This window comes from Tursiops truncatus, chromosome 17 (assembly GCF_011762595.2).
Source record: "Tursiops truncatus isolate mTurTru1 chromosome 17, mTurTru1.mat.Y, whole genome shotgun sequence".
Lineage (NCBI taxonomy): Eukaryota > Metazoa > Chordata > Mammalia > Artiodactyla > Delphinidae > Tursiops > Tursiops truncatus.
The window spans coordinates 48,051,941-48,077,622 of NC_047050.1; the positions used below are offsets into that span (position 1 = coordinate 48,051,941).

At 37.9% G+C, this 25,682-nt stretch overlaps 1 protein-coding gene and 1 pseudogene across 4 annotated transcripts in view; one reads left to right on the forward strand and one right to left on the reverse strand.

Moving 5' to 3' along the window:
- Positions 1–25,682, forward strand: part of ZFPM2 (zinc finger protein, FOG family member 2) — a 465,367-nt gene that overhangs the window by 399,694 nt on the left and 39,991 nt on the right. The gene's annotated exons all lie outside the window — the stretch shown is intronic.
- LOC101322152 (large ribosomal subunit protein uL11 pseudogene) overlaps positions 3,253–25,682 on the reverse strand; it is a 33,626-nt pseudogene continuing 11,196 nt past the window's right edge.

Consider the following 25,682-nt stretch of genomic DNA (forward strand, 5'->3'; position numbering starts at 1 on the left):
AATATGCATGAGCTTTGTTGTCCTGAGAGTTTAGAAAATTCAGGAACATTTTGCAACAATGGGGGAAGTACCACAGTCACAGGACATCTGGAGTAGCAAAAGAAGGTGGCACTGAGAGGCAGTGTTAAGAAGAATATCTACCCCACGAGCCCACAAGGCACAGACATTTTCCAACAGCACTCTTCTCATATACCCTCTTTAGGCTCCACTGCTCCACGTCAGAGGACATTTTTGCTTCCATGGAGTTATGCTTAATGTCTCTTTAAAATTATTTCACCTGAGTAAATGCAAAAAAAATAGTTACGATGTGTTTTATCTAGAACCTGCTAGCAACAACTCAGATCCCTACCTACTCCAGAAATAGCCTTGCCTCTGAGCCATTTTATGTCACTGTAAAATGAAGCCATATTTACGAGTAGTTTTATGTGTCTGTTTATAAGCAAAGAATACTATATATGAACATTTTTCTAAATGTTTACATTACCAGGAAATTCCAAAATATTCAAAGAAATGCCAAACATGTTATGTTTCTCTTAGAGCAAGTTGAGTTGTAGAGAAAGCGTACAGCAATGCTGTCTGCAGAGAAATATTCAGATGACAGTGAGTACACAGGATATGGGCAATTCCTCCATTTTGCAGGCTTCACTAAAACTGCAATCCCTAACTGCGTAGACGTTACACTCTGCACTGACTTGAGGGCAGATGTATCCAGGATGGCTCATTTGGCTCCTATCCTGTGATTCTCCATGTTTGATAAATCAGAGATTTTTAAAGTTACAAGAGGTTGTTTCTTAACAGTTTCATCAGTGTCTTTGAACTTGCAAAATACCATGGCTTAAGGGTTTCATTCAGCCACACTACTCAGCCGGCAACACATGTTAACCCTTCTCCTATTTCAGTTTTGGAAATCATTCTACTCTCCTCACTCCAGATGAGGTCTGCAAGGGGCCTCTTTTATAGTTCTCTTTTAGGATTTCTGTGAATATTTTGTTACATATTCAATAAATATAACTTAGCATGTCCCCTTAGCATGAGGCTTACACATTTATATATTTGGAAAATATCCTTTCAGGATTTGTTGCTGACTGAAAAAAGTGAATAGAGAATTTGTGATTTGCTAGCAGTTTTTGATAAAAACATGAATATGCGCCCTTTAAGAAAGAAATGATAACTGTTGCTTGTAGACAACTAATCCACTACAGAGGAAAAAAATATTGGATACATTGTTACAAAGTTTAAAGTTGGTGAAGTTCTTTGCTTTGTCTTTTTCATTTTTTAATTAAAAAAATTAACCTGATTTGCTCTATTTACAAAAACAACTCCGTTTTTACCATTTTATTTTACGAGTAGCTTCCTTCCCAATATAAAACAATTTTAAAGCCTCTATTTAGGACAGATTAGGAGACTCCATGTGTATATAAGATACTGGGGTTTTTTTTTAAGATTTTTAATTAACAGACAATATTGTAGAAAGGGGTTTTAAAAATAGACATGGTCAAGTTTTCAGAATAATATGTAAGATGTATCTTTATCTTCAAATTCATCAAGTTGTATACATTAAATATGTAGTTTTTTGTATGTCAATCATACCTCAATAAAGTGGTTTAAAATCCTAAAAATAAAATGTAAAGAAATACCACCAAAAATTCAGTGATCATTTCATCTTAAACATACAATTTGAGTCATTTTTAAGCCATTCCAACTTCATTATGGGTGGAAATGTGAGTTTTAAGCTGTGTTGGCAGGAAGGAAGCAAACATTTTTGCTGTTTTATATATGACTCCACATTGTACTTCCTTGGATGTGTCTGTCCAGTAATTAGACCAGTAACACGGAGCAAGCCATGTTAACCCTTCTCATGAGGACCTTCAAGGAAAGTAAGCTAATACCTCCTTTATCTTGTAAACATCTAGAAAGGTGATTATCCCAACTTGCGGACAAAAGTAATGTTATTGATAACAAGTTAAAGATGATATGTCACTTTAGTTTACTTTTTTATTAAGAGATACTTTAAGTATTAATGTATAAACATCTACCTATGTTAAAGCATTAATATTTTTTCTCTAACCTAGTGAAATTTTAATATGCCATGATGGTTAAAATTCTAATGAGCTAAAGTAGAAATAAAATCACATTGCAGATGCCAGTATACTTATAGGCTAAAATTGGAACCCCTAAGTGTAGAGAACATAGAAGGCACATGAACTCAAATAAAAGATACATCTGTAAACTTCTAGTTTACAGAAGTTCAGACATTTGGAAACATTTGCCAAGTTAATATTCATCTCAGTATGAATTGGCTTTGACCTTGAGCCTCCGGTGTGCTTCAAGATAGTTTAATTTACTGTATTAACACTAGCCCCAATGGATATCACATTCATAAGGAACCAGTTTGGCATCCTCTGAAAAGTAAGCAGATAAAAATAAAGATTTTTTTCAATAGTTAGTACACAGGACAAGCAGTTGGCATTTATTAATTTCTTTCATTTCTTCCACACTGCAGAATAAAGCGCCAAGCATATTGATAATTGTTCAGACAAACCCATGAGTCATATTATCACCACTGCACAGACCCCCTAGAAGCAGAGTAAGAAATTAATAAACACTTGAGGATTTATTGATGCTTGGATTATTTATTGGGTTTACCAATGATTGGCTCTACACGGAAGCATCATATTACACAAGAATATTGTAACTTATTAGGTAACTTCTTCACTACCTAAACATTTGAATTCTGCTTCTGTACACAAGGACTATTTCTTCTACGAATACAATGCAAGTCCTTCCAGACGTTTGTTCTATAAGCAATATCTCTATTTTAGTTAACACCAGATAAAATATCAGTCACTCTTCACATTGAACAATAAACTAATATAACCACTATTATTTCATCAATTTATTAATAGTCTGCATTTGGTCATTAAGTATTTCAAAGTTTTTTCTTACAAAATTTTTAATTCATTCAGATAAAATGTGTGCATATACACATGTGAAACTGCATATAATGTTAAGGTGCTCATGGACCTGTTGAAGTTTGTCTGTGGCCTTCTTCACAATTTCAGTTCACAATCTCAGACTTGATAGACAGGTAATTTGTATGCATGACCATACTGAGCGTAAATCTGAGAAGATTCCCTATCAAATTATCTTTCTATTTCATGAAGAGATGATGTGACTTCCGTATAACTATTTTTTTTTTTTCTTTTTTGGTTGTCAAATAATCCTTTATCAAAATGTTTTCCTCTGTAGTTCTTAATTATCTGGGTGTTCTGCTGTCCCACTGCCAATGTCATTGGTGATGTCATATGGGTGGCAGCCATCAGCATTGTAGCCCACAAACTAGGCAGCCTCCAGGATCTCTTTAATGATTCCAGAGAGTTCTCTGGCCAAAGGTTGGTGCTGTATCTGTCAGGCAATATTGGCAATCTCATCAAAAGTGCTATTTCCATTGTGCTTATAGTTTTTCTGCTTCTTTCCATTTCTGGGTAGTTCTTGAGGGTTTTGATGTTCAGAGAGAGGCAGAAGGTACCACCTCAATCTGGGCCTGCCTGTTCAGAATGGTCATTTTCACTGTAATCCTGACTTTTCAAGTCACCAGTTGTCTTAGCCATGTCATCACCAATCTCTTTTGGAGACATCCAGGCAAATGGCTGTGAGAGCCAGGGTACCTGTGACACTGTTTCCCCACTGAAACACCTCAAGTGTATGACTTTGATCTTGTTAGGGTCAAACTTGGGTGACCTGGCATAGAAGCAGCTTGTGTAGGATAAACCAGATGGGGACCACAGGACCTCCTCCACAGGGAGTCAGAAAGCACCCCCATCCACATAACTTTTAAATGCTAATCTTTTGTTGTAGAGGGTCCTATCTTGTGAGCAAATATTACAATAATATTTAACGTAGACATATATCTTCTGTATATTTTTGCTATGTTCCAGAACACAGCCAACAACCTAGAAAAATGAGAAAACAAACAAAAGGCACCTAAGTTTAAATATAGGTATACATTTCAATATATGCAAATATAGATTTTGCTTTAAACAAACAAAACTTTAGTTAGATACCACAAATGTCTTATATTTTGTCTCATACTTTATCATTATAAGAGTCTGTCAGATCTTCACTGAGAACTTATGAACTCTTAATTTAGATACAACCTATACAGTCCGGTTAGTTGGTTTCCCAGCTCACATTGAATTAGAAAATGAAGTGTTTGTTGGCAGCAGGAACACTGACAAAATTAAGAAGTGAACATCAAAAAAAATAAATCCCACTAAAGAAATAAAATATTTAAGTGTCAGATCCTTAAGGAGTAGAATGGCTGCCTCAATAAATAACCTCTGAGAACACTTTTCTAAAACAATGCATGCTTCAAACGATTCTCTGTTCTGTGCCCTCAGTTTAAGGGGAAATACTCTAGGTTTTATAGCAAGGGTAGCATTAAAGATGGTCAAGTAACAACTTTTGACCTTTAACGTGGTAACTAATACAGATCAAACAACTCAGTCACAGATTATAACAAGTACAGGCAATGTAGTTGTCATCTTTTGGCCCAGTCATTTGGTGCAAATTGTCCAGGTCTGTGTGAATACTTGAATCGCATTAAAGGTTTTTCTGCTGTTCCTAATGTTCAGTAATTTGCTTAGGTTGTTCCCATCTACTGGGATTGTATTTATGAATATTCATGTTTATAGGGAGGAATACACAAGCATATGGGGGATGCATACTTGGCTGCAGAATTCCCTGTAGCCCATTTCATAGAAATATTCAGTTTGGATAAATTTTGCTTTTTTTTCCTGAGAGAACAGCTTCGGCTGTCTTGCTTGTTGATACCTTTGATTGCTCTTATATAAACAGTAAAGACACTTTGCAGCTATAGTTTTTCCAAGGCTTCTGGGCAGATACGCTTTTAACAGCTTCTTTCAAGTCTTCTTAGGAATGTTTCAGAAATGGCGGGTTAGAGGTTGGTGCAAAAAAAGTCAACAATTGTAAGGAAAGCACTGCCACTACAAATAGTAGATTTCATGCTTTCAGGTCTGTTTCGGAGAGGGTTGTATTTTGTGTTTCTCTCTACAAGTTGGCTTCCTTATAACCCCCTTTTCTTTCCCCTGTATCCTCCCCTAACCCCAGAAATTATTGTATTTGGCTTAAAATTAGTGAAAAATGCTCCTTAATACTGGGGCAGTCTGGCTAATGGACTTAGGTCGAAATAATTGATCCTGAAAACAAGGAAATCCACCCAAATCCTATCTTTATGCTCTTCTTAATTTCATTACATGCTTCACAGACAGTCAAAGCAGGGTTCAGAAATGTCAACTATTACGCAGCATTTAAATCCATTTGCCTCACATAGGTCTGTTCTATCAGAAACAAAATATTTCACAAACACACTTTTATCATCCTCTCTTATCTCCTGCAAAGCTTAAAACAGAGAGGAAATGAGAAGAGGGGTACAAAAAGAATTGGTCAATATAAATGTGAGAGCTGTTGTCTGATGCCAACATAGTAGTGCTTATTCTAACCCAATGCGAAGAATAAAGCAATAAAAAGATAATGGTAAATAACTTTCATAGCATAGAAATACACCCTAAAGCCAAATAACATTGTAAAAATAATAAAATTAGCTTTAATTATGGGTGTGCAATTCTATAACATTATAATACCAGGGAAGTCCAGCACACTAATATATAAATATAATTATTTCAGAGTCATGGAAGATAGAAAGCAATTTCCATATAGAACATAAAAATATAGTAAAAAGTTAAAATAGTAGTCTATTTTATTTACTCAATAAATAGTTACTGCGTGCGTATTGTGTGTGTGACAGGTATTGTCCTAGGCACAAATTCAGCAGTGAGCTTCTTCCCTTAGGATCTTATATTCCAACAGAGGAAGAAGATGATAAACAAATAAATGCACAAAATGTATACTTTGTTAAATGGTTAAAAGTGTTAAAGATAAAAATAAGTCAGAGAGACAAATAAAACACAGAGGGGGGGTTGAAATTTAAAATAAGGTAGTGAGGGGGCTTCCCTGGTGGCGCAGTGGTTGAGAGTCCGCCTGCCGATGCAGGGGACACCTGTGAGCCATGGCCGCTGAGCCTGCGCGTCCGGAGTCTGTGCTCTGCAGCGGGAGAGGCCACAACAGTGAGAGGCCCGCGTACCGCACAAAAAAAAAAAAAAAAAAACTAGTGAGGGAAGACCATACTGAGAAGGGGGCATTTGGGAACGTCTAAAAGGGATGAAGGGGCTAACCATGAAGCTGTCTTAGGCAGGAATATCCAGGGTAGAGGCAAACACATTGTCATGTGTGAACAGCAGGGCAACCCAGAGTGCCTGGACAAAATGAAGGAGGAGGAGAATGTAGCAAATGAAGCCAGAGGGCCCAGCAAAGGAAAACTGAGGAGCAGTAGCCAGTGAGATGGGAAGAATACCAGGAGAATGTGCTGAGTGGAAGCCAAGGGAAGAAAAGGTTTCGAGGAGAAACCGTGTTCAGTTTTTCTGAAATTCAAGTAGGACAAGATCCAAGAAACGGGATTGAGCAATGTCTTTGGTGATAGTGACAAGATCAGTTTCCTTATAGATGTGGAGATGCGCACCTAACGGACAGTCCAATTGGGAGATAGCAAGTGAAGGTAACTACTTCAGGGTGTTTTGCTTTAAATGGGAGCAGATAAATAAGAGCTGAAGGGTTTTTATTTTTTTGTTGTTATTGTTTACAAGAAATTGTGGTATGTTCATTCTGATGGGAATGATCTAGTTCAGACTGAAAAATTGATGCTTGCAGGAAGAAGGGGAGCACCTAACACCAAAGTGGAGGGTGGCCTTAAATAAGGGCACTGTCAGCACATCCATAATAATTGTCATGAGAGCAGAGTATATGGTGCATATAGTTGGAGGTGCGTATGAAGGAGGCAACAAAGTTCTCTTCTGATGGCTACAATTTTCTTATTTAATAAGGAAGCAAAGTTGAGAGAGAATGGATGAGGGAGGTGTGTTGGAGAATGAATGGGCTAGGGAAATGTATTGATAGTGGGATTGCTGGGTAACACTACCAACCCACATAATATTATTGATCATGAATTGAAAATGAGACCATTAGGATTGTTGTGTGTTTTTCTTCAGCTACTGCTGGGTATAAAGGCAGTGTAGGTAGGAAGTTGGATTGAACAAGGTTGGGATTTTGCCAGACGAAGTCAATGAGGCAAGAGGGAGTGAGGGCGCAGAGGATATTTGCAAGGAAGGGCTTACGATGAAGGACACAGTGTCTAAGCTGAGTAAGCAGAGGAGTATGGACATGAGGAGAGGAAGGACAATGGGGAAAAGGTGACAGTATTGGATATTAGGGTCTAGTGAAGTTAATGTTGGAATGAAAGTTCTAGAAAGAGTAAATTAGAATGATGGAAGCTATGGTTTGAGAATGGGATCTCGGATGTGAAATTATGCGGGGCAGGGGGGAGGGGAGTAAAAATGATTGGCAATGAAAAGACCTAGAGAGTGAGTAGTTGGAGATGGGTAGAGAGCAAGTTCATTGGATGAGAGGAAGTCAAAGAACTGAGGGTTCATATGATTGGATATTGTGGACTTTGCAATTAAAGTCCAAGGATTAAATCAGGAGCAGTACATGAGAAGATCCAGGAGCTGAGTTTTCAAGAAATGATGACAAATGACCCGGAAGTCTCTACATGACTGTGGCAAGCAGTGATAGGAAGATAATATGAGATTCAGTACAGGTTTTTAGAATAGGGAAGGAGAATAATCTGCCATGAGGAGTAAGGACAACTCTTCTACCTTCAGCTCAAGTGATATACGGTTCATGGGAGTGAAATCAGCTCCCACTCTAGAGGGAAAGAGCAGGGAGGCAGAGTGAACGTTCATAGAAGAGGTTGCGACTATTGCAGATTTTGCCAGTAATTTCCCTTGAGTACCAGGGGAAGCGTTTTTGAGAGCTGGCAAAGTATGAGAGAGGAGATGTCAGTCAGGCTGTATAGGCGCTTATATTGTGGGGAGAGGGTCATGGAAGGCCTGGGCTTCTAGGAATGACTGATAAAAGCAGACATAAAGGTGACAGTATGATGAGCTATTTTTATCTATTCTTTTTTTTATTGAGATATAATTGACATATAGAATTATTTTAGTTTCAGGTGTACAACATCATGATTCGATATTTGTGTGTATTGTGAAATGATCACCACAGTAAGTCTAGTTAACATCCGTCATCATACAGGATTAGTTCTGATCGTATCAGGACTTGGAGAATGACGATGAGGCTATGAGTGTCGGTGAGACTAGTGTGGGGCTGGCCAGGAGCATGCAGGGTCCTGGTCTCTCCGCTCCCTTAAGGGTGATATAGGAGCGGGGAGGGGCAGTCTTATCTGAAGCAGTCAGATCTCTAGGGTCCTCTTACTCCCTTTGCCCAGACAGTGAACTACTCCTTAATGAAACAGGCCCTGTGTGCCTATGAGTCTTCAATTCCAGTGCTTTACATAGTAACTCATGTCCTGGAGCAGAGGCTCACAACAAATGCTCTTCCTTTAAGCTGCTTTTGCATCTACCATAAAATGAGAATGCACATATTATACTGCTGTCTTTCAAGAATGTATGTTTAATGCACACAGTCCACAAGAACACATTTTCTTCCATCAGCCCAAGCTTCATATGGTCATAGTTTTTTAAAAAATCCTTCCCTGTTTAGTTCAAAGTGCATTTTTTTCCTGAAAGGCAGCTATGAAAAATAACAATAATAAATATCTGAATTATTACTGGAAGGGCAGATGGACATTTTCATCCTTCAACATAGAAGATCTTTTTTTTTTTTTTGCGGTATGCAGGCCTCTCACTGTTGTGGCCCCTCCCATTGTGGGGCACAGGCTCCGGACACGCAGGCTCAGCGGCCATGGCTCACGGGCCCAGCCGCTCCGCGGCAAGTGGGATCTTCCCAGACCGGGGCACGAACCCGCGTCCCCTGCATCGGTAGGCGGACTCTGAACCACTGCGCCACCAGGGAAGCCCAGAAGATCATTTTAAATCAAATCAAGTGAACCCCAAACCTTAAAGCCTCATAAATTTTGTTGTAGAAATGCTAATAGACAAACTGTGAAAATGATGTTCCGATACCTACCTCACTTTCCTTTCTGTCTTGCCTACAGAGCTAGAATGGGAGCACATGCAGGAACACTGATGTCCTCCCTCTCCAGCTCTTTATCAGGTTCTTTTTATAGCTCCCTACTACTTTTAAACAGTTTAGGCATGGCGCATAAAGTATGCTTGAGCATATCCACAGATTTCAGACAGGCAGTACTCCTTCCCACAGTCCACCATGCTCCCAGTACTCAGAACCATGGTCCCACCTCTAGCTTTGAATGGCCAGGTGGTCTCATACCTATAGTCTTATATCCATTCAACACGTTGGTGTTGCACTTCAACTAGACATTGAGGATGGAATGCAGATCCAAAATAGCTAAGTCCCTATTCTCATGGAGGTTACTGTGTAGTCAGAAAGACAGATACTAACAAATGTATAATCACAAACTGAGTCCATCATAGAAAAGAACACTTTGATGTCATGTAACTAAACACACCAAAACTGTGTGTGAGTTTCTGTGTATTTCGGCGGGGGCGGCACAAAGAAAACTTTCTTGAAGAAGTGATACTTGCGTGAGCAGAATTTGAAGCATGAATTAGTCAGATAGGAATAGGGTGAAGTTTTCTAGCAGGAGGGAACAGAATGTGCAAATGACCTGTGGCAGTCAGTGAATGGTACATTTGACATTTTTGAAGAAGACCAGTGCAGCTGGAATAGGGACCGAGAAATGACTTGTAGGCAGCCAGGGTCATATCATTATACACAAACAATTGCATCCTGGTTATCTCACAACTTCATGTAGTAATCTTTTATTCCTCTTCTCTGGTAATTCTTGGCTTGGTCAACCCCAATTCTCTCAATGATATTGAGGGAACAATAAGAGTTGTATGTTAGTCCTTAGGCATCCACAGACTGTCCACTTGCAAGCTCAAGCTCTTCTTTTCATAGCTGAGTTGAACATCACATCTTCTCCATCTCAGCTCCCTTAGTTTTTAATGTGTCCTTACACTGTATAACCCTTAACGACCTGTATTACGGTATTGGCCTACTACATTATACTGCTATACAGAGACTGTATTGTCTACCTGCTACCTCATGGAGTGGCTATTGGCTAGACAGTTGTAAATTCGGTCAATATACTATTGCTCAATAAATGTGTATTGAATTAAATTATCTTAAACATTTCAGATTCTTCAGATAAAGGCATCACACAGAACGTCTTGTTAGTATATGTGCATGGACAGACACCATCTAATAGCGGTGTTTACTGAAATAAAAAACAACAACGAAAACAGATACTGTAACTGAACTTAATAGAAGAACACATGTAAAGGTATTTTTGAAAAAAAATATGTAATTAAGCAAATCAAGTTACCAATGTTTTACCTTACATGTATTATATTTTGTAGTAAACCATAGTTATCAAGCTACGACTTCAGAGAGCTGTACTTTCAGTGTAGGATATGTTTTATGACCCAGGATTTGTCATCTGTTAGGAATATTTTAGCTTGCTTAGCTTCTGAGCATTAAGAATAATTTCTGACAAAAGGCTTAACTTTGTTATCACCAGTTTTTTAATTCATCCCAGTGTGATTTTAATGTTCACTTAAGTCCAAGAGAATGACATTTTCATCTGCTGAATTACATAAATGCCCAACCAAATAAAAATGCTTATTGTAAAAAGAAACCTTTTAAGTGTAAGGGATGTATACCGAAAATATCTTTTCTCCCCTTTGGAGTCTCTGGGTAAATGACTGGTTAGTGGCTTAATAGAAGGTCTTTTCATCCCATTACATATCAAAGTTATGGAGTCCCCAGTGTGGCAGATAAAAACTTTTTGACCCAATTGTCGGGACATTTACAGCTCCTTTCAAAACAAAGTGGAGTCATTCCCAATGTATTTATGCTAGGGATAATTGGGGAAAATATGTCATTGGTAACTACCATTATTTAATTCTAACTGTTTACATTTGAGCATTCAGTTGGAATGTTAAACCTTTCCTGGTTAGTATTCCCCATTGCATAAAATAACAAAGTAATAACAAATGCTCATTTGAAATGTGCTTGTTTTACTGGCATACAGGTACTAGTCATACATTATTGCTTTTAAGAAAGGCCATAGGGCTTCCCTGGTGGTGCAGCGGTTAAGAGTCCACCTGCCGATGCAGGGGACACGGGTTCGTGCCCCGGTCCGGGAAGATCCCACATGCCGCGGAGCAGCTAGGCCCGTGAGCCATGGCCACTGTGCCTGCGCGTCTGGAGCCTGTGCTCCGCAACAGGATAGGCCACAACAGTGAGAGGCCCGCGTACCACCATAACAAAAAAAGAAAGGTCATAAAAATATATGACACAATAATCTGTATTCTCTCAACATATGTATACATATATATGTATACGTGTGTGTGTGTGTGTGTGCGTGCATAGTGTATATAGTAACTACGGAGGGTTTTTTGTTCTTGTTTTTTGGTGAATTTTGATCAGTTGGGATAGCAAATCTGATCTCAAACCTCGCTTCTTCAGCAGTAAACATCAAAACCTAAATCAGAAACGGTTGCCTCTATTTCCCTTTATTAAAGATGACACAGTCTTTAAGTTGACGCAGGAAATCATGCTTGTTATTGCAGGTGCCAAACATTGCCTTAAGGATATTCTCAACGTGCCCTGACATTCCTGGAATAGAACTAAAAATGTTATGAAACTAGTAGGTGTGTAAACGAATGCTATGTTCAAAACATTTTGTTATTTTTCTCTGAAATATATGGATGCTTGAATGAACTCAAAGGGTCTGTGACACAGAAAAAACGAACTTTAAATAGCAATTAAGGCATTTTTTTCTTATTTCAGCATATAAAGACAAGGAAATGTAATGGTTTTAATAATTAAGGATGCAGACTAATGCACACATTTTGCAGCACTAATAAAAACTTCCTGTTATCATCTCTATTTTTAAGAATGAAGAAGGCATTTCCTTAATGCACTTCACTGCTTCCCCTGCCAGCTCTGTTCAGGCTCAGAATTTGATAACATTTCCAAATAGTAAAAATAAAAAATAGCATTAAAAATTGATTTAAGTCCAACTTTCCAAATCAGTTAACCCAAAGGTTAAGTGCTACTGCACTTGACCAAAGAGACAGTTTGTTCCCTTTTTGTAAGACCTGAGTGTAAAGAATAAAGGCAGCATTTTTCTTCTTCTCCTTTTTAAAGAAGCCACATGTAATGTTCTCTGAGTTAAGTTTTACCATTCATAATGAATGCAGTCTCGCCATTCAAATGCGACCATAAGTACACAGAAGATAAGAATTTAATTAAATGTAGATTAAAACCAAACAGGAAAACACACTAGCTGATAATTTTATCCCGTCCTCTGGCCATATTTTTTATACTTCCTTCTTGTTCTTCTTTGGGCTATAGCTTATCAACATGCCGATAGTACCATAACTCATTACATCTGATGGTGCAGCAGAAATGTGCAGGCTCTGTGCTCGGATTTCCGAGGCACTTAAAATGCAAAGCATGTAAATGTCTCTGTTAAATATACTAGTGTGCTAACAGTGGTGAAAAGGAGGTGATTCTGAAAAAAATCCTTAAACCTCTCACAAGAAGCATTAGTGCTACATAGTAGCCAATGGAATTTTCAGAGTGGAACCAATTCATGTTTTCACACATATATGGTAGGCTTACTATTTGGAAGTTGAGCTCCTTCAGCAGTTGGCAAGTTTGAGTGCCAGTCAACTTGCTTCGGTTACTTCGACGTATGTAGAGTTTGATACGTACGCATTTATATTTCTGAAGGAAAGTGGTGTTTTTTCCATTGTTGGCCATAATGTGGTAGCCCACTATCTTCGTGCTTGAACATTGCTCTCATTAATCTTATATAGACCCTCCCAAAATTATCTCCTATTATTTAATCTGAATCTATTGAATTGTTAAGGTAGAGACCACAAAATCTCAGAAGGGACAGAAGGCTTTAGTTATTAGGACAATTCATATATATTATTTATCCTTAATCAGTTTCATTTTTTCTAACAATTATTTCTAATTATTGTAGAAATAGGCAATGAACAGCTTTTTAAAATCTAGGTCATTTTAGAGGAAGGCTATAGACTAAATACAATATTTTTTAAATCCAAAAGAGAATACATATTGGATCTGTTAATTAAATATTAGGCTAAGGTTTAGAATGTCAATACATTCCTTTTTTCTTGGTGGTACGTGGGCCTCTCACTGTTGTGGCCTCTCCCGTTGCGGAGCACAGGCTCCGGACGCGCAGGCTCAGCGGCCATGGCTCACGGGCCCAGCCGCTCCGCGGCATGTGGGATCTTCCCGAACTGGGGCATGAACCCGTGTCCCCTGCATCGGCAGGCGGACTCCCAACCACTGCGCCACCAGGGAAGCCCTCAATACGTTCTTCATTGTGCAATCTTGATTTGTTAAGTGCTAGCAAAGCATAACTGAATCATTTCTGTATTTGCATTCTGTGTATCTAAAACTAAGAGCCCTAAGAAGTGTAACAAACTTCTTTTTTTTAAGCAAAAATAAAATGCTGTGTGTAATCTGTCTTTTGAAAGGTAAATAATTGGTTACTTTTTTTGTTGTTTGGCAATGGGTGGTTTGGCTCACATTAATAAATAGGATTTTTCAATTAAAAGCTCTCTGAAAAAATGATTTAGTTTTTTGGGAATTCCCTGGTGGTCCAGTGGTTAGGACTCAGTGCTTTCACTACCCGGACCCAGTTTCGATCCTTGGTGGGGGAACTAAGATCCTGCAAACTGCGCAGCGCAGTCAAAAAAAAATTTTTTTAAGATTTAGATTTTTGCTTCTTTAATGTCATCTTGACATTCTTGATGGTTTGAAGTACTAAACTAACAGCACTACTTTCTCTGCGTTAATTGTCACATGGTCACTTTGCACTCAAATTGATATAATACGATGTATTGACATAGCTGCCAATTTTGCCTTTAGGAATAAATCCAAAAATTAACTCAATTTTCAAAGATATCAAAAATTTCACCATCTAGGGAAACAGTGTTTAATGGAGTGAACCTATATTTTCTTGCCATTAAATCCTTTGGAAAAATGAGAGTCACAGTATGGATGTGAACTAAAATGTGGAAGTTAGCTGTACAGAGTGGCTTTTTCCAGACTGTTGGAGACATTGCTGGGGCATCTGTAGTATTCTCTATCAAAACGTTAACCTTTGGCCCCATCTTCATAAGTTAGTTTCACTGGTGATATTAAGAAGGAACAAAATAAAGCTATGGAGAGTAAAACTGAATTGCGAAATGGAGGAACGTATTTGGGAGTTTTGAAAGAATACATTAAAAATGCTTTTGTCTGCTAAAAAAATTTTAAATATAAAAAGAAAACTGACCAAGTAGGCTGCATTTATCTTTGTAATGTGTAGGAATTAAAATTACTAGTCTCTAAGGCACTTAAAAAATGTTGGGAGATAAACAAACAAACAAAACATCTCCCTGGCATGCCACGAGAGCAGAGAAAACGTTTTTAAGCATTAAGTCTAATAAATTATCCTCTTTTATCAAACAGATATTTAAAAGGAAAAGGAGAAAAATGTTTTTATGAAACTTGCATTACTTCCCTCGCGGGCTCCAGTCCATCTTAGATTCTTTTCTTTTGAGAAGTTCTAAACCCCGCCTGCCTTGCAGAAGCTCTTATGTTATACCCTGGCCGTGGTTGTGGTTTTCTCCTCTCTAGGACTGCTACTTCTTCCAGGACAGTACACTGTGCCAAATGACTGCTGGGTCATTACAAGCAAATCTTATCGTTTAAGATGAAAGAGAATGAGAAAGAAGGAGGGGGAGAGAGGGACGTAGGGAGAACAGGAGAGAGGGGAGAGAAAGGATGGTAGAGGAGAGAAAGGCTAGGGGAAGGAAAAAGGAGGGAAAGACAGAGGGAGGAAGGGAGAAATTTACCTAACCAGGAACATGCTATTCTAGTATCTCTAGTACTTTATCAGGCTGAAAATGATGCCAGTTTCAGAAGAATTGAGAATTTGAGCTTAATGAACAATTTAGGGAGAAAAATATGGAGGGAAGTGTCTGTAAGATTTCTCCTGGGCCACATTAGTGAGTGTCAATGGCCAAAAACGAGAACGAGAAATGTGTACTTGTTAATGCTTTGTCAAGGGCAAAACACAGAGAAAAGAATGGGACTAATATTTATTGAATACCTACTATGTAATGAGACTTTATATGTTATTTTACTGATAGCTTTAAAAAACTCACTGTAGAATGAATTATCCGCATCCTACAGATGCAGATACTGAGTCTCAAGGAATGTGAATAACTTACCTCCCATCAAAGAATGAATAGATTCCAGAAGGGTTTGCAAGCAGAGATCTGTCCCCACAGCAGTCTGTACTTGTCTCTGCAACAAACCCTGCTGCCTCCAGGACTGTGGTTTTAGTTCATTGTGTGTATATTTTATCTGAAATGAAATTACCTTTTTAAATTAATTATTTGAAAAATACAGTCTTATAAATAGTATGTAAAATTGTGATCTTTACATCAATATTATTTGAGGACAGTGAAATTAGATGGGTGTAATAAAATCAGGGAATTATAGAAACAATGCATATTTCTACGTTATGTGTATTATGTGTTAGGAAGTTATTTCAGTCACGATATTATTGGGGTGCTTGAGAGATTAGGGATTTGACTCCATATACCATGTGTGTCTATTTTGACATCGTATCTTTGGTCATTACACTTTGAGGTGTTCTCTTAAGGCTGAAATGAACAAGAGTAATGTTGTAGTTTGCTTGATTCAGAAGAGTAACTGTTCATAGTTTGATTGATTCAGAAGAGTGACATTAGCAGACCACAACCAATTTTGCCACCAGGGAAATTGGTGAAAAGCATCTTAAAAACAACTCTGACATTTTACATGTAAATGTAAGAAATCCATTTTGGGGGAAATATACAGAAAAGATTGTCATAAAAATAGGCTTACACTGGAACAAAGCTACTAAAGAGAGCTTCGACCACCCAGGATATTTTAACTCCACCCTTTGTCTGGGGGGAGACCGTGTTCCCATCATGCTCTGTAATAACTGAATTATCATAAGTTCAGCATGCAGGCTTTTAAGTGAATACAAGGTAGATTTTTCCAAACAGATTTGGTAATTTCTGCAAGGTATACTCTATGTTAATCAGGCGTAAATAGTAGGGAAAAGTGAAGAAGGGACCTATTTTCCTACCAATAATCATATTATACAGAATTAAACATTTGTATTAATGCTCCAAAGTAAAACCTGATTTATTTCCACTTTTTCAAACTGTGGTATGGTTTCCCAGGAAAACCAAAATGGATTGCAGGAGTCTGCATGGATAGGAAAAATTGTATGTCTCAAATAATTAAAGAAAAATAATTATAACAGAGACTAGAAGTTGAAATATTATTGAAGTATTTCTGTTAATGGGTAGTTAACGTCACCTCCATGGCAGTGGCAAAATTGGAAGTCGGATTGTAACGAATGCATGTTACAGCATTAAACAATGACACATTCTTCCTGGGAAAACTAAAATGACAGGTGTAGCCATTGATGCTTCAAGCATATACTCCGACCTCAGGACTCACAATCTGCTACAGTCTGTAAAGCACATACTGTGGAGTCAGAATTATGCCGAGGGAAAGGAGGACTAGAAAATGTCGTATAGGAACTTCATCGTCTTTACTGCGAAATATGTATTTCAATGTCTTATGGAGATAACATTTTAAAAATAAAATGGAAATGAACGTCTCCCTGACTGCTTACTTCTCTTCCTCATTTTCTTAAGCACAAAAGGAGGTTTATGAGCGGTGGAAGCTGTATTTATATAGCTTTTTAAATGGATGATACTGTGCTATTTGACCTTAGGTAGATTGTTTAAAAAAAAAAAAAAGTTCTTCACCTGAGTGTCTCTTAGTTATATTTGAAACTGGATTCTTGCTGCATTTTTTATTTAAATGGTTTGCCTTAATGATCAGTGCTCATAGATTTCAGAATTATGCAAAAGATGAAAATAAAACTAGCATTAGTTGAGTTCATATTTCTACAATTCATGCGTTATTACATTTTGTAGTTCTCTGCAGATCATTACTTTGTGCTTGGGTTTTCTCCTATTTCCAATTCTGTCTAATTCTCAGTCACAATTTCTACACTATAACCCGCCGAAGATTTTTTTTTTTCATTTCAGTAACCATTATTTGAATCATAAAAAAATGCATTACTATATTCATAATGTACTGCTCATGTGACAATTTTTGAACTTTAATATTCTTTTCTGTAACGTGCCAGCTTAGCAGCCTATAAAAGAGACATATTGTTTGTAATGTTTCTTACCCACAACAAATGGTGTGATTCTGGGGTTTATGAAATGGCAGTAGTTTTCTAAATTTGTGATTCTTCTGTGTTCTGTCGTCAAGAACAGTTGTACATCTGCTCAGCACAGACTTTCCCAGACTATGAACTTTAATTGAGGAAAAATAATGAGGGTTCAGGGACTACTGATATGGAGCTGGTTGCAAAGCAGGTGCCCTGCTGCCAGATCAATGGATTATTTACTCCTTTGTCATAAACAGGAAGCAGTTGTTTGTGGTGACTACACGCATATTTTAAAGCCTGTGTACATGTTTTCTCCTTCCTTGTCAATGTAGAACATTTTGCAGTGTTCAGTTTATGATTTAACATAACTATATAGAATAAGCAAACAACACTTGCTGTGTTTTAATAATTAACCACCTTGTTTGTAAAAGAACTTTAGGAGTGATTTCAAGAACATGCAACATCATATGTGCTTCCAGCCCTTACCTCTCAACTCGTATGGTTGCAGTCATAAACTCTCTATATAACTGTCCAAATATTTTTCTGCCTTTCTTTATAGACATTTGAAAGTAGAAAATCTTTTTTTTCCCCTAAAGACATAGGGAAATCTAAAACTACAAATTGTAGTTTTAGAATTTCACTAGGACGCCTAGCAGTTTGTACAGGTTTTTCAAACCACGGGAGCAGAATTTTCTCACAATATAATTGGGAGGTTGAGGGGGGCCAGGGAGCAGAGCTCAATCCGTTTCTGAGTGCATAAAACAAGCACATCGGGCTTTCTGTAGGCATCTGGTTTCTGAGGGTGTTGGAACTATCTCCAACACACCTGAGCAGGACCAACCTAAGAGGCGAGGGTCACCCAAAGGGGGCGGGCTCCTCGCTCGGCTCTCCTCATTAGCAAACCAAACGAAGGGCTGTAGGATGCCTGGAATTAGCTGCAATTTCCAAGTGACTTGTTGTGTTACATAATGATATGCTGGGAATTTAAATCCTAGGTTCCAGAGATCAGTGGTTTAAATTCTAATGATGGGTTTTGTGGCACTGACGTCTGACTTTTAACACTTGGAGGTTGGGGAACTGTAGAAACCACAGCAGAAACTTTATACACAGAGCCCAGCCGTGGACAGCTCCTCTGAACCCTGAGACAGTTCACACAAGCCTCATCTCTCAACCAGAAATGTTATAATAGAAACCGTTCTTGGAAATAGTCTTCATTTTTACTATAAATCTCTCTTAATTCCTTTTGGAATTGGGATTACTACTGGAAGTCTGAATTACGTTTGCAAGAACTGCCACGGGAGAAAACCAAATTTATGTGAAAGAAAAAGACACCTGAATTTCTAAAATGCCGATGATTGAGGCTAAATGCATTAAATAATCAGTAACTTTAAAGTACATTTAACCAAAGTATGATGTTGGACAATCTGATTAATCTGCCTTAAAGTCTGAAAACACTTTGGTAAAAAACAAATCGGTCTTCTTGTTTGTTAACCATATGTTCATTGCTACATGATATAATAATGTAACAATGCATATTTTCTACCACAAAGTGGGGACAAAAATATCATTAAATGTGGAAACAAAAATAAAATACTTTAATTCCTATTTATATCAAATAGTTGCTAATAGTTAAATGTGCGATTCTTTAAATGAACATTGGATATTGTACTGTTTCAGCACATGTGTATACTCAGAATGGGTCTTATAACAGTGTTAGCATTTCTAGTATGTTATTACATATTTTAACAATACTTATGTTTAGATTTTTAATTTGTGCTTGCTAAATATTACAGGCAAATATTCACCACCTGATATTTTTCTCTGTTACTAATTACAATAATAAATATAGCCATCATGGTCAAGTTGAATTTCCCATCAGTACTGTAGGAATAAGGTACAAATGAAATTCACTTTTTTTCCACTGGGGTAGATAGGGGATTGTTAGTTTACAGTCAACAAAATTTCCTTTGAGTCCAAAAACTAGAATGGGAATCAGGGGATATTACAATTATGAACAATGAGAGATGTGATTACTTCATTTCTTTCGATGAGAGGGCTTAAATTAAAAGATAAGTTGAATTATTTAATTTAAAATCAAATATTCAACTATAAATCTGTATTCCACTGGCTTTATAAAGAATTTCTTAGGTCCACACTCTTGAAAATATGTAGTGTCAGACGTAGAATTATTCCTTCATAAACGTGTGCTTTATTCTAGACAGCAGGAAGTAGTACGTTCAGGCTTGGAAGCTCTGTCATAACATGCAGGGATGAAAAGTTTGAGATTAAGTCACATCAATGAAAATTCTCTGAATAAAAGACATCAGTACCAAAGTCTTTGTCTAGGGCCCTTGATCTCTAGAGATGAATATTGTACCTGAGTTTCTTGTTCTATGACCTGCTGTTCTCAATTGAATCTAAGTTTTTCAAAAAGAACGTAAGAAATCTGAATTGTAAAAGAGGTAACGACCAATTTTTTCTACCGATGGAGGTAAAGCATGTGATTTTTTTTTTCCTTTTTGTCACAGATGTGTCTGAGTGATAACAGAGAACACAACTAAGGCATGATTTGTAAGCCCAAACATGACTGTTGCAAAATTGGCCCTGGCTATAGAAGATTTAAGTAACTATCGTTAGGAGGATTTTTGCAGTTGGCGAACAAGTCTGCCATAGATACAGACCTTCAGTGTGTCTGCTTTTCCTGCATTTTGTGATGGTTAGGGGAAATTTAATGTGTGTGTGTGTGTGTGTGTGTGTCTGTGGTGTAGTAATTGTAACAGCAATCTCAGCAGAGACAAGGAAGGCTAACTCTGTTTTCAGGAAGATATTTAGTTAAATGAAAATGTGGCAAAATACTGAAACATAACATTATTGTCTTGAAAATGAAACTTGATTTGTTTAGGAAGTAAAAACAAGAAAAGCATTTGAGAGACTTCATAATGACTTTATTGACATAGTAAAAAATTATTTTCTGACTGAAGTTTTGAGCTTACAATAAAACCTTTATGTCAAAATTTACGCTTGTGCAAGGAGATTAAAGCATGCTGCAGGCCTTTTAGAAATGCCATTTTCAGAATACCTTCTGATGATGATTGGTCTCTTTTTTCTGTAAAGTTCTATAGCGAATATAGTTTAATTAGCTTCCACTTGATATTACTTCATACACACTGCCCAACTCTGACCCAATGTCTGATCATATAGAATACATTACAAAAGAACTGGTCATCTGAGTGCTTTAAATATAGCTTTGCATTAATGTCAGGCATCATTTAGAGACAAGGCATTAAAAGTGTTATTTTAGGGCTTCCCTGGTGGCGCAGTGGTTGAGAGTCCGCCTGCCGATGCAGGGGACACGGGTTCGTGCCCCGGTAGGGGAAGATCCCACATGCCGCGGAGCGGCTGGGCCCGTGAGCCATGACCGCTGAGCCTGCGCGTCCGGAGCCTGTGCTCCGCAATGGGAGAGGCCGCAACAGTGAGAGGCCCGCGTACCAAAAAAAAAAAAAAAAAAAAAAGTGTTATTTTAATGACTGAAGTGTGTTGGGTAGAAGAGGCTTGATCTTTATAGGAAGAACACTTTCAATTAGCTCTAAAATATTAAGTTGCTGGTACAACTGTATACTCTAATGTTATTTGGCTACAAAACATCTTATGAATAATACATTGCTGGAATCCACTTGTCTTATGATGTAACTAATACTGCTAATTTTATAACTGCCATGAATCAGTTAAAATAAAAAATATTTTAAAACTTGATCATTTTTAATATTGAAGGCTTTTTCTTCACCCCCTTCCCCCAAAGTAATTTGTAAGGCTATAAGTAAGGTATGCACTGTCTGGCTAGTAAGATATTGAATAGGTTTTAAACACGATACGGCTATCTATCTTAAAATTTTAAGGGCATTTTTATTTATTTGTTTACATGGCGAGTATAAGATATTCTCCCTGGAAACAATTTGTCTCACTGCGGAAAGTGTGAAAATATGAGAACAAAAATAACTGTGTACTCTAATCCTACTGTTGTGTTTCTGGGAACTAAAAATGCTGCTGTTCTGGCTTTTACTCTCCTTGAATATGTCCCTGTAGCCTTATCTTTCCATTGTGCTGGCTTTATTGCAACATCTTGGCATTGGTTTTCGTGGCTGTGCATGTGTCCCTACCTTAAGGTGAGTGAGAGTCACATGGGTAAAAGCCCTGTGGCCCTTTAGAAATTATGCTGCTTTTTCCTGTAGCTAAGCAAAAATCTGCAATTGCTTCATAGACTTCACAGGGGCTGCCTATACGAGGTGAAAACTAGAAGGTTCAGAAACACTTGAACGCTATGTGCCAACGTGAAACACTTGTCTCGTGGCTTGGGTGGCTTTAAAGGTCCTGTTACACAGCACCAAAGCAGCTGGATGAAAAGTGAAAAAGTCTGTTGGCCAGTCTAAGGTTTCATGCATCCTGACAGACGCCCACAAACAGACTAGTAGAGTAGGAACCATGATTTTCATATAGGTAGGCCTAAGAAGCATACAACATCTTCCATAACTCTCCTGGTGACTCTCATTGTCATCAGCGGCATTGGCCACATTTAACCTGATTAATTCTCAAATATATGAAAACTAGATTTATTTTCATGTAACTCTTGCTCCATGTAAGGGGGGGGGGTGGGAAATGCTGAGGTTTATAGCAAAGAAGAGCCACACAAATGCGGTTTTTCAACTAGGTAAAGGAGGCTTTTGTAGTAGATTTCATGCAGCAGTTGGCATTGGCAGTATTGCAAAAAGAGATGTATTCTGTTGTGCTCTGTTTGATCAAGTGCTAAACCCGTGTGATCAATAGAGAGACAGATGTCGGGTGCAGATGGCGATGCCGTGATACCTGGGGCAGCGCGGGCCTGCCAGAATGACAGAATGGGAGCAAGGAAGAGCAGCAATGCAACAGAATGTGACAAATGAAATTAGGGTTTATCCTAGTCGATAATTTACAGCTAATACAAAGTGACAGAATTTTTCAGTACCCCGTATATTTTACTTCCAGTAATGCTATAGCCAATAAAGGCATATTTCATGCAACATAATAAAATGAAAGCTGTGGGGAAATATAGTCCAACCATTTTTTATTATGTTACAACTTTTAAAATTGATCCCTGAGAGAATACTAATAGCACACAAGTCTTGTTAGAGTAACGTCTAAAGGCATTTTATCTCCAACTTCATAGTGGCTCCGTCACCTACTTTCATTGCATATTAGACACATAAGTTGAAGACAGATAACTCTGTACTGACCAAACTGCACGTGCTTTGCTTTAAAAGATATATTCAGAAAGAAATCTTTCAGTCTGTTTATAAAATTATAAAAAGACTTATCAATTTCAACTTAAATAAACATTTTAATTTTCTATATTAAAGGGAATGTTTAAGCAGTCACCTGTGTAATTAAAAATCAAAATCTAGGCACATATTAAAAATCTTCCTCCACATCCAGGCCAAAAAACATAGTTCATATATTTGGAATATATTTTATGACTCTATAATTCAAAATACATTGATAAATACCCTGAAATGACAACTTTTGCCATGATGGTGAGTGAATCTATTGATGTCCTATGGTGACTTAGCCAGATACCCTGTATTCTTGAACACACACATACACAACTCTGTAGTGACCTGCTACCAGCATGGGAATGGTATATGGTGGATGAGCAGAGCCATCCCTAAGCAAAACTACGTGGTGGGCCCTTTTCTTTTCATTCTCCTCTTACCTCCTTTGTTTCTCCTCCTCCTTCTGGGCTTCTGGTGTTCTGAAGCAATGCACGTCTGCAAAAGATAACTTCAAAGTACCGCTTATCAGCCTGGAAGCTTTGTCCCCACCCACCTCCCCATTATTCAAGTATTCACTGAGCAGTAGAGTCTTAGTACTCTTTTCCCAGGGCTTCTGTAACCATATCCAAATGAAACCCTAAAGTTGGAATGCCCACAGTCAGGGATTGTCTGATGGAAGACATGTTGGAAAGTATAGACATTTCCCAACACCTACCCATATACAATAATGGACAGTAAGGCCCGTAACTGCCTGTGACACTGACAAATGCATATTAATAATATTAATAAGAGATAATCTGTGCTTTTAACAGACTTTCCTAAGTGCCTGCTTTGTAAATACCAAAGAAGACCCAAGACATATGCTTCAGGAGCAGTAATCACCAGTGTCTTTCATTGGCTTAGATGGGAACAGTCACAAACCATGGCATCAGTGAAGGGAACAAAATCATGACACCCACAGCGTTTCTGAAAATCTGGGGAGTCTTGCCTATCCAAGATAACACTTGGCGGCTCAAACTCACACACACACACACCATTTATTTACTCTGCATACAGTGGTAGTTATTTTTATATAACAGCGAGGCTAAATTATACTTGTTATCCATAGTTGTATCATAATTCAAGCTAATCTTAAATATAGATGAACCCATGCTCTAAAATGAACATTCATAATTACTAAAAGTAATATAGCAGTAATAGTCTAGATAGTTCAACAGACATTATGCTTTGAGGTTTGCTATTTCAGTTCATTTGATTTAAAAAAAAATTACCGTTCTATTTTTTAGGAACCTCATTGTGAAATGTTAGAAACATTGATCAAAAACCTTAACTAGATCTTTAATAAAGGAGACTAGTTTCAATGTGCATTCCTTAGTTATTCTAATCTACCAATTATGAGAGCTGTTACAGAAAGCACTCTTAACTCCGAAGGATCACACAGAAATTATGCCCCAGGTAGTTGCTCTATTACAGTATGAATGGATCATTCATTTTGGAAAACATCCACATCTGGGCCCAGAGTCTTCATAGGAAACTCATGCTTGACAGTGAAGACCTTCCTGGTCCGTATTAACAGGCTTCTCTTTATTTGGATCATGACATTCCCTTCCAAATATATTTTTAATATGCCATTTGATAGGAGCTAGTTGGAGATTAGCAAGGTTATAAGGTATTTAACTGGATTCTTACCTTTCTGTAGCTCTATTTCACACATGACAACGAGTAAGCTTAGGCTCATAGGAAACCATTTTATTCCTTTTTTAAGCTCTAAAACCTCACCCGGAGTTGTCTCATGGTGGCAGTATTTATTGGCCTAGCATCATCACTTTACTCCATTTGTCAATTTTGGTCTTTGAATTAGTTGAAAGGAACCAAAATACTAGCCTTTTACTTTTAAAGATGAAGAGAGTGAGACTCAGAACAACTACGTGGATTTCCCACATTCTCAGTAGCTGTAGAAGAATCCAGTTTTCTTGACTTTGCCATCAAGGCCAAAGGTAAACAGAACACTTGCCAACCTGGGTTCCTTTGCTAGGGCAAGACTCCTCTGCACAATATCAGCCTCATACATTCTTCACGAGAACTCAAATCCCACCTCTTTTCCTAAGGCTTCCCCAGCTACTTTAGGCATAATGATTTTCTACTCCCCCAAACTCCTGTAACAAGTGATGTTTGTATGATTCAGCTTGACATATGAATGCTCTTAATGACTGCCTGTGTGTGTGTGTGTGTGGTGTGTGTGTGTGTGTGTGTGTACAGTAGTCTCCCCTTATCCAAAGGGGATACTTTCTAAGACCCGCAATGGATGCCTGAAACCATGGGTGGTACTGAACCCTATTTATACTATGTTTTTTCCCTATACATACATATCTTGATAAAGTTTAATTTATAATTAGGCACAGTAAGAGAATATCCAAATTGCCAGCATCACTACTCTTGCGCTTTAGGCCATTATTAAGTAAAATAAGGATTACTTGAACACAAGCACTGTGATACCGAGACGGTCAATCTGATAACCAAGACAGCTACTAAGTGACCAACAGGCGGGTAGTGTATACTGCAGGGATACACTGGACAAAGGGATGATTCACGTCCAGGGCAGGAGGGAGCAGGATGGCACCAGATTTCATCACGCTGCTCAGAAACGCACACAATTTAAACTTATGAATTGTTTGTTTCTGGAATTTTCCATGTAGTATTTTCGGACCACAGTTGACCACAGATAACTGAAACCGTGGAATGCGAAACCACGGATGAGGGGGGACTGCTGTATTCACTACGCAACTAAATAATAAGTTCTTACAGTCAAGGCTCTCAACTTTATTTATTAATATCTTCAACTATAATCAGAGTACACATGGGAAAATGATGGAGGCATTTATGCGTGAATGAAATCAACCATGAATTCTTTTCATTCATCGTGACCCTCTCTGCTTTCTTACCTTGCTTGTTGGTGGGAGCAAAGAGGA